The 10,760-nt window shown below is 44.7% G+C and overlaps 1 protein-coding gene across 3 annotated transcripts in view; it reads right to left on the minus strand.

Moving 5' to 3' along the window:
- The window catches only part of GALNT18 (polypeptide N-acetylgalactosaminyltransferase 18), a 301,670-nt gene that overhangs the window by 290,328 nt on the left and 582 nt on the right, over positions 1-10,760 (minus strand). The window lies entirely within an intron of this gene.

Raw genomic sequence — 10,760 nt, forward strand, 5'->3', positions numbered from 1 at the left:
TGCTTACAACATTAAAATGGTGTAACCCGTGTAAAGCATTTAGCACATAATAGATGCTCAACAAATATTAATTCTCTTCCCCTTCCCATCTCCCAGACAGGTTCTGACCTATTTCTATAATTCCTCACTGGTTCTTTTTTTCCAATTTTTGAAACACTGATAAAAATATCTTCTATCCACTTTCCACTGGCTTCCCCTTCCAGCATAACTCCCCAGATTCTAACAATTTTTTTTCTTTAAAGCCTGGCCCAATTATAGACTTGGAGGGTCTACATTATAATCCCTGCATGTGATATTTTCCTCCATACAGTCCTTTAGAAAATAAAACAAGTCAGAGGCTCGGTTTATTATTAAACTGAGATTTAGAAGCAAAAGAAACCAAAATGTTAAAAGACTCCCTCCAGGGCCATGAACAGAGAGGCAGGTCTAAAGCGTCTCCCACTCCCATCCTTCCGTGGCTCCCTCTCTGTCAGGGAAATAAGATGATTAATTAGACAAAGCCTGTCCCACTCCCCGAGATCCTTCGAGGCAGGAACCACATAAACACCCAGCATCAGGACTGCAATAAAGACAAACCGGAAAAGCCCTCTGCTCTGGGACCCTCGCCGAGGCCCAGCTAAATAACCTGTAACAGCAGATCCAAAGGAATCTTCCACGTGGATAATGGAAAATGTCACCAGCATATACAGGAAGAGAGATTAGTTCAATAAAGGAATAAAGTCACATTTGCGGGTCTCAAGTAAGATTCTTGCTTACTTTTAACTTCCTAGCATGTAACTCACAAGGTTATGAATACAGACTCCTACTGTTTGGGGCAAATAAACAGCTGCTGATGTTCTGTGCCCAAATCACTTTATTAGAGCTTTCATTTACAGCAATTGTTTCTTTTCCCTTTCCAAATCCTAAGAGGCTCAGACAGCTAAAAATCACAGAGCGCCAAGGCGGAACTAATAACAAAGGCGAGAGATGCAGCCTAGATGGGCTGGAGGGTAGTGGGTAGGAGAGGGGCTGCTGGGTCTCTCACTGTCCTCTTTCTAACTCTTGGACAAAGTCAACATTCAAGAAGAGAGAGCAGAAGACACGGGTGTGGTACAATCAATCAGTAGGGTTACCACCCTCACTGAGAAGAAGAGGATGACCAATCATCCAGGTCTGCCCAGGGCTGAGGGGCCTCCTTGGACCCAGGACTTTTAGTTTTAAAACACTGAGAGTCCTGGCCAAACGGGATGAGTTGGTCACCCTAGAAGACACGTCAGTGCACAGAAAAGCACTCAGCACGTGACTGGCACACTGGAGGTGCTCAAAAGCCACATGTGAAACCTGAATGAGCTTGAGTCTGCAGTTGGTACACTCCACTCTTCCTACAAGGTCAAGTTCCCGCAGGCCCCATAACACCCAGTGGATTCATAAGAGCCAGGGAAAGGGCTCTCTCTCCAAGCCCTCATGACTGCCCCTCCAAAGCAAGGTCTTCTCACTCTGCTTCCCTGACCTGACCTCAAGGTTCCTTGCTTACACAAGGACAGACCAAGCCATCTGCCTGGCTCCCTCTCCCACCTGAACCACAGCCTCTGAGCTTAGACTCTCACACAGTCTCTGATATAATGATCTTCCGGTCCTCTGTCTGTGAGAGTGTCTTGTTGATATGTTCTACTCAGTAAAGAGCACAGATGTTGGAGACAGTTACCTTTCTTGGCTCTACCACCTATCAGCTCTGTGACCTTGTGCAAACTCTCTAAGTCTCTATGTCTCCCTACAACTCTCCCTCACCATGCTCTAAAGATAAAAAGCAATATGCATGGACAGTACCTAGCCCAGTCCCTGACCCTCAGCGGTAGTTCTTCCTCCATCCCCCTCTAATATAATCAATCTTCAATTCTTTATAGGTCTGTTATTTTTCAAATAAATCAAGAGTTTGGCTAGAATTCTCATTTGTCACATCTGTAGCTTCACATCTCTCCTGAGGATCCTTACTCTCATAGTCATAGGCTCGAGCAACGTTGGTGCCGTTCCCCTAGGTCCCCAGATGCCACTAGCATGACACTTACTATCCCAAGTTTCAGATGCTGTCCTGCCGGGGCCCCTGAATTACCTTCCCGCTCCTCTGAGATCTCAATGGCCTTTAACTCTAAGTCCCCACAGGACAAAGATGGGCAGGTTGAACTGGTGAAGCCAAACAAGGCACCAGGGCTTGTTCAGATGCAGCACCCAACCATCTTAAATAGGGTGCTCACTCTGAGACATAGACTCTGGACCCTGGTGCAATGAACCCATTCATGTCTTCTTCAGGCATCATTTTCTATTGTTCTCATCTGTCCCAAGGAGATGGGTGCAGATGCCACTGCCTTGGATCTTTCCAAACCCTGTATGCTTATGAGCTCTTAAAGGACAGTGGTAACAAGACATAGCTCAGTGAAGTGTGCTGGCTGGTGTGAATACCATCTGAGCCGTGGCATCATACAGGAAGCCTGTCACTGTCTCATTGGGGCTGGACTTTTAGGGTTTTCAGCAAACCTGATTCACAGAACTGAAATTAAACGTCAGACAGTGAAAAAGAACTACATCTCAGAACTGCATAGCCACTGGGATGGTCTGTTCGACCAACATATCTTAACCCATAATCATGGAGCCAGAAAAACTACCAAAGCAACAGTGTTCATATAAGCAGGAATCCTCATGCTTAAAGCTGCTGTGGGCTGCCCTCAGCTGGGTCCACAAAGAGTACATAGACCCACACAGAAGATTCCAGAACAGCAGTTGTTCCCGATCACTGCCACTGCATACTGTATGATGGAACAGTTGTTCAGTAATTTGTTATTAACAATAATTTCAGTACCAAAGCTTATGAATGATTAAGTTAATAAATTGAAGGGATTTCAAGGTTATCACACTCTCTTGCATACTAATATGCTTTCTGAAGTGAGAGAAAAAGAAATGGAGTGAAAGTGAATGCATGCAGTGTGGCGGGGCGTGCATCCTGACCCTGCCCTGGGGAATGTGCCCTGCATGCGAAAGTATGTGTGAGTGTGTGTGTGTGTGTGTGTGTGTAAGGAAAAAAATTATCAAGAACTCCTGTGCTCAAGCACTGCATTGAGGAATGAAGCTGACCCCAAAGGCAGAGTGAGATTTGGTAAGAGGACTATTGTAGGTGCCAGCAAATAATCAAATCTCTGACAAATTCAAGGCAGAACCCCTAGCCCTAGAGAGACATTCAAAGCCAGAAGAGCAGCGCAGCCCACCTATCATTGAATCTGGATCATCCACCAGCAGACTTAGTACCCATCCCACATATATGAACGTCCATCTCTCCAACTTCATGCCTAATCCTTTTTCTCCAAAAACCCCACCTTGCTGATTCTTGGCTACCTGCATCACTCACATTCAGCTTAGTGTTTCCCCAAAGGAACTTCTGTGCAGTATCACCCCCAGATGGACCAACGTTCTAGCTGCTTCTCCATAGGGTAGCCTGCCTGTCCCAGGGGCAACAATCCTAAAGAGACCTTCAAGCCTCAGATCAAGGCAATAGCACATTCAGCTTTTCAAGTTAAGTGAAGTCCGATATCCTACAGGATGGTAATGAAGATACTCCAGTAACCCTGTATGTAGCTCTGAATCCCATTAATACCTTTGGGGAAACACAGACCAGCCTAACCCAAGCAACGGAAGCTGACCTTTGAGGCCCTCAAAAAGCAGAAAACCAGACGGTGGCTCTCCGACATTTCATTCTGAATTCTCCTTGAGATTCTACATCAGCCTACTTATCAAGGGCAAATAACAATTTATGTCAAGTGAGTGGGAAAGAATGTGGAACTCATTTATTTTACAGCCTACACACTTCTGGATAAAAATGAAAATTTTTTGGCCATGGGAAAAAGTTGTATTCTTTGGCAAGGTCTTTCTAGTCCATAAAGATGTGGTCCTGAGCTATTAATAAAGGTAATTGGGCTCAACTTCTACATCCTGCTATTGAACTCTCTCAAAATATCAATCACTGTTCCTAATATAATTTCACATGCCACAGTTCATTCTGAAGGACAAATAGCCTTACTGCTTAAATGACACCCTTTTGCCCTAGTTGGTTTGGCTCAGTGGATAAAGCATCGGCCTGCAGACTGTAAGGGTCCCAGGTTTGATTCCAGTCAAGGGCACATGCCCCGGTTGCAGGCTCAATCCCCAGTGGGGGGCGTGCAGGAGGCAGCCCACCAATGATTCGCTCTCATTGTTGATGTTTCTATCTTTCTCTTCCTCTCCTTTCCACTTTGAAATCAATAAAAAAAATATTTTTTTAAAAGAATGCAAATTAAAAAAATTATAATAATAAATGACACCCTTTCTTCAAATAAACTGCAAGCATCCAGCAAAGATCATATCCTCTTCTTCACAACCCCGCCAAGTCAGAGATCAGATGAGGAGGACACTGACCAACTCTAGGTGACATCTAAAAGCTGTAGGGAGAAAAATATCTCCCAATCTCCAGGCCTAGAATATTTTCTGATTGTTAAGGACCTTATATGGTTTTTAACCACCATGAGCAACCAACTTCTACTGACCTGATATACATTAATATATGTACATAATATGCCTAATAAATTTTTAGGAAACAAAAAGCAGTTAATCCATTTCCTATTGTTGGGATGATCTTGACTCAATGAAGTAAGATAATGGATTTAGAAATTAATCATACAATTGTAATACATTATTAATCATGGTATTCAGGAGGGGAAAGAGATGTTATAAGAACACCACCCAGGAATTCAATTTCCTTTTAGATTTGTTTACTTTCTTGAATTCTCTCTGCTACTATCATCCCTCACAAAAATGAAACAGCCTGATCTCTCTTTTCTCCCAAAACAGTGATTTTCAACATTTTTTTTTAAAAAAGCAGAGCTTTTTAAAAAATGAAATATTTTACAGAACACCAAACATAAGACAGATGACAGAGGAGCTGCACTGGTTGAAGGAGGGGGAGGGGTCCAGGAGACCTCACTTGCCCCTTTCATTTCTTAGGGCCCAGATCAAACCTTCTAGAAGCCTGGGGCTCCTGGGGACAGAGTTTGAAAACCATTGCCCTAAGGCCGTGGTCGGCAAACTGCGGCTCTCGAGCCACATGCGGCTCTTTGGCCCCTTGAGTGTGGCTCTTCCTAAGCCTTAGGAGTACCCTAATTAAGTTAATAACAATGTACCTACCTATATAGTTTAAGTTTAAAAAATTTGGCTCTCAAAAGGAATTTCAATCGTACTATTGATATTTGGCTCTGTTGACTGAGTTTGCCGACCACTGCCCTAAGGCATCTCTGTAAAGCAAAAATCACATATGTCATATAGAATACAGGTATTATTTATGTATGATATGTGTAAGTAGAATATAACTATCTAACACACAAATCACAAACACTGATAGCTCAAGAGGAAAACTGACAAAAGGACACCAGTGCCAGGTGAAATCACACATGGGTGCAGCGGGAGGATATTATGTTCTATAGTCACCAAAGGAGTGGAAAGCAAAAGAATAGGATATTTGACAGGGATTATATTTTCCCGGGATATGTTGAATGGTAACACCCAGTGCTGGCCAGTCTCCATGTAACCGGTACAATAATACATCGCTGGTGGCCATGTACAAAGGCTTTTCTTTTGAAAAACAATCTTTCATTACAATGTTCATATCTTTGAGTCGATGGTAATCCTACTTCTGGAAATAAGTAATTCAAATGAAGAAAACAGTGAGGTGAAGATATTTATTTCTGCATTATTTGTAACAGAACATGGAAAGTTCAAAAATAGGGAAATAGTTAAGTCAACGATGCTATATTAATGATGGAATATTATGCAGTCATTAAAAATACTGTAAAAGTTCTCTTTAAAAATCCTGCACTGAATCATCTCTCCAGACTCATCATGCTTTCATTCCCCCAAAGAAACAAACTGCAGGATGCCTTTGTCCCTCTGTGTCAGCTTTTTCTCCTACCCCCACTCAATCTCCCCCTAGCAATTGAGTTGTATGCTTACCAACAGCCCAATGGGTTTGTTCCCAAATGTGTTTATACTCTGGGTACTTGTCCTTGTAACAATGTAATTTAATTACATGTTATATGAGCCTATGGAATACTACTACTAAAAAGATGAGAGTTGCTATTTCTAAGAAAATTAATTTAAATGCTTTGGAAAGACTTTATAAAGCTAGTCACTTACATAGCAGTCAAATTACAAGAGTGCAAAATGACTGCAAAAGATCAGTCAGAATCATAAAAATGTAAGCTCCTACACTGAGATTGCTTTATAAGCATCTTTAGGTTCTCAATGAATTTTAAGGAAAACAATAAAAATTCAGACATTGTAAACAGCACATTATGGGTGTGATTTATGCAAGGAAGATGATCAGAAAGCACACGCTGGCCAAAGACAAGGCCTCAGCCGTACATCAGAAGGCTGGTAAATGAATGTACCTTTTGAAGATTAGTAAAATAAAATATTTAGTACATGTAGGTAATATCTTGTTTTATTCTCCTCTTTCACCAATTGTTCTATTAACTGACTAACAAACCCTGACTCTGTTTAATATGAGAAATTCTATTGTCCTTTAAAAACAAGTCTGCTGTGACAGGGACCAGAAGTGTCTTGGTTCACTTCTGTTTCCAAAGTTACCTCCCCAGTGTCATTCCTGGCACATTTAAGTCTCCAGTAGAGAAGGACTGAATCAATAAACCATGTAGCAAACATGAAAAAATGCTTCTAACAAAAAAGCAAATTGAAAAAATCAGAATAGGAAATTACATGTAAACCACGACTACACCTTTGCTTTTAAGAGACAGATGGAGACAGAAGGACAAAGCTGGAAGGGAATGCTCACAAAGCAAAATGGCTGTCTTGAGGGTAGAATAAATAAATTAGAGGCACTTTTATACATTTTTAAGTATTTTCTTTCATATTGGCACATTCTTTTTCAGACTCAAAAAGATACTAATCAAGAAAAGGGAAATGCTGTTTTTGTTTCTTTTGGACTTCCAAATTAAGAAGTGAATTAACATTAACATTTCCTAAGCTCTCCAACACTTAGGCCTACTTCAGCACCCCTCTACTTTCTCCACCTCACCACCTCAAGTAATCCGATCTTTCTCCTCCTAAGACCAAATCTGTTCTAACAGTTATTTTGTGTTCCCAACCCATCAGGATGCTATTTTGTAAATCTGGAGTTATCCACCCTTCCGTTTACCATCTATTTGGCTAAAAAAAAAAAAAAATTTTCTCAAAACTGCAATTTACATTCCCAAGAGATTCCCAAACACCATCTAATTAAATCATTCAATCAGAAAACAAATTAAAATGAAATATCACTGCCACCCTCAAGAGGAAAATAAACTCTTCAGTCATGACTGGAACAGACCTCTAGGGTGATGCTCCAAAGTCTCTTCTAATTGCAAGTCCTATGGAACATCCTGCAGAACATTTTGTGACATTTGCAGCTTCCAGGACAACTTTTCTTCCAAAGCAAAGAGGAGCCTGAGCAAGGCTCCAAAGCAAAACATATTCATTTGCGAATGGAAATGTTTCATTAATGACTAAGCAGTGCACTGGGCGTCTGCAATGTGTATTCATTCATTCATCCACGCATCCATCCAATACCTACTCGCTGTGAATGCCAGGAAATGTCCTGGCTGTTCCTCAAACACTTTTTAAGTGAACGTAACCTCTGCCTCTCCGCATGAAACAAAACAAACCCCAGAGCTTCCTGAGTTTATTTAGGAAGTCTCCAAGTTGGAAGGCTATGATGCCGTCACAGGGCCCACCTCTGAGATATCTCACTCTGATATCAAATCCCCCATCCAGATGAGCACAGGTCCCCCTTTGATTCACTGGCCCTCTTAGGAGACTGCAGAGTATATGGTTAAGAACACAGACTCTGAAGTCACGTTAGCTGGCTTTAAATTCCTGCACTACTACACATCAGTGAATAATAGTAAAATAAAATATTTAATGCATGTAGGTAATGTTTCATTCCCTTCTTTAACCAATTCTTCCATTAACTGACTAACAAACCCTGACTCTGTTTAATACGAAAAATTCTATTGTCCTTTGAAAACAAGTCTGCTATGACAGGGACCAGAAGTGTCTTGATTCACTTCTGTATCCGACGTTACCTCCCAGTGTCGTTCCTGGAACATCTCAGGTAAGGCCAAGGCTTTGCCCTTGACCCTTAACAAGTCATATAACCTCCCCATCTGTAAAATGAAATTAATATTACCTACCTCAAAGGGGTGTGAGGATTAAGTTAGTAAATATATGTAAAGCACTTAGAGTAGTGTTGGGCATGTAATAGATGCTGGGTAATTTTTAGCTATTATTATTATCCTTTATTCCCCCCTCAGCTCAGCAGAGTAAACTGAATTTCTCAAAAGTCTCCACTGACTACAGGACACCTGATTGTGGAATACACGTAAACACCCAAATCATCAAGTCCAAGAGTCTAATCTGTCCTTTCCCATCCTCTGCCTTCAGAGCACGGCACTCGGCCAGTCCCAAGTGTTGTAGGTAAACCCCTAAATATGGTAAATCCCTAAATTTCCTTTTAAATCCCCTAAATCCCAGCTCAGGGATGGCTCCAGCACCACAGGAAGCTGTCACTTGTCATTGGCACAACCGACCATGTAACCTCTGCCCTCCATCTGCCTCCTGTCCAGTCGTTTCCTGTCACCAACCCCTCCCCACCACCCTCTGGGAACCTGTCCTGAAAGCCTGGTCATTTCTGGATATCCACAGGAGTCATAATACAGGCATCACACACATTCGAGAGAATGGTACTAACACACGTTTTAAGGATCCTGCTCCCTCTTCTTTTTCCATCCTTGTCAGTGTTTGTAGGTATAAAATTGAAAGTTCCCAAACAATGCATAGTTATAAGGTTTCCCGGGAGAAAAAAAATCACAAAGGCTCCTTTCAACTTCAACATTGCACTCATTTTCATGCAGAACCTTATCAACCATGTGACATGGTCCACATTTCCACATTCAACATGACAGGGGCCCACTCTGTGATGAGCTCATGGGTTAAGAGTGTCTCCTCACTGCTCTCCAAAGTAGTATTTTGCTCACCTCCTCCCTGACCAGACTGGGAAACATAAGAGACTCATTTTCTGGGATATATATACAGAAAGAGAATCTGTGAATTAAAAATCTCTCAAAATCTGTGGGCAAACTGAAAACGTCAAAGTAAGGAATGGCCTTGTGTCTCCCTGGGAACATTCTGAGTCACCCTGGGGCAAACATTGTACTTCCATTGCTGATGAATTGTCAGCCCAGACCCGGGGGAGGGAAGAGGACAAGTAAGAAAGAGCAGCAACAGGCACCATGGGAAAGATAAATGGGTCTGCCGAGCCCCGCGCCAGGTTGAGAGGCAGAGGCAGGTGTAAAGGCGAAGCTGCCAACCGTCTCCTTTTCTGGGGAAGTGTCAGCGCCATGAACCTGCTTTGAAGTCATCAGTCAGGAAGCACCGTGGCTATGCACACCTCGCCTGCACTCACCTGGACCTGCTCGGGAAGGAACAATTCTGGACACAGTGAGGAAACACACCAAACGTGGAGAGAGCAGCTGTCTCCACCCCGGCAGGAGCAGCAGGTGCAAGAGTTGGATCTAGATGCTCACGTGTAAACAAAAGAGAGTGCTTCTACGGGGGGCACGGGGTGCTGGAACCAAAGCCAGGTGGGCCTGCCAGATTTACAGGTGAACTAGGCTCAGCTGAGCCTGTCCTTAAGCAGCTCACAGGCCTGGCAGAAAGCAGGGGCTGTGAGTGGCAAAGAAAAGATAAGTGTGAACTGAACGTGAGAGACCTGCATGTGTGTGCACAGCCTGCGTGCAGACGGTGCCTGGAGCTCTCCATTCCCTGCCTCTGACAGCTCGCTGGACCAGGTCACCTGGATGGAGCGCCTGCCCAGGACCCCATCCTCCCCTTGGCCCCAGCCCAGGCCTGGAGTGAAACCTCCCAGCACTGCCTTGGATTCCAGACCCACCCAGGCGGGTCTGTCTGCTCCGCCCAGCCACTCCCTGGGCCCAGGAGTGGAGCTACCACGGGGAGGGGCCTTCATCCAGCTGCCAGCGGCTCCGTGAGGAAGGCGCAGCCCAGGGCGGGTTCTCCGGATCCTAGATCCTAAGCGGAGGCGCCACCGCAATACACAGAGCTCCAGGCGCCGACCCTTCTTCCCCGGGTCCACACCTGCTCCTAGAGAGGGTCTTAGAGCCAAAGGCGGTGGTGGTGGTGAGGACAAGCAGCACCCCAGCCACGGATCTCCCTGCGTTTCCCCCTACAGATCGCTCACCGCGGGACTGGGGCTGGGGCTCTGCAATCTTCCCAGCTTCCGCTCGTCCCGCAGCCTGAGGGTTCTAAATGCCAATGGCTGAGGCCGCACGGGCATCTCACCGTGGACCCTACAGTAGCCAAATGAGCTCGAAAGCCTGCGTGCGCTCTCTTGTACACACACAGTCACACGTACACACACTGAAGTCGGACCTGTGTGGGATCCCGAGAGCCTGCGAGCAACCAGCCCGGAGTCACACGCACATTTGGACACGTGTGCAGCGCGCCCCCACACTGCCGGTGAGCAGCACACACGTGTGTCCTGGAGAAGCGCGCACGGCCGCAGGCACGAGGGTCCCGCACTCCGGCGAGAGCGTACACGCAGCCCCCCTCGCATCTGCAGCCTCAGCCCCGCAGTCGCTCCTTAGCTGTGACCCGGCACCCACGCACCCCGCGCTGCGCTGGGCACTCCCGGG

Source organism: Myotis brandtii, unplaced genomic scaffold (assembly GCF_000412655.1).
Source record: "Myotis brandtii unplaced genomic scaffold, ASM41265v1 scaffold422, whole genome shotgun sequence".
NCBI classification, from domain to species: Eukaryota; Metazoa; Chordata; class Mammalia; order Chiroptera; family Vespertilionidae; genus Myotis; species Myotis brandtii.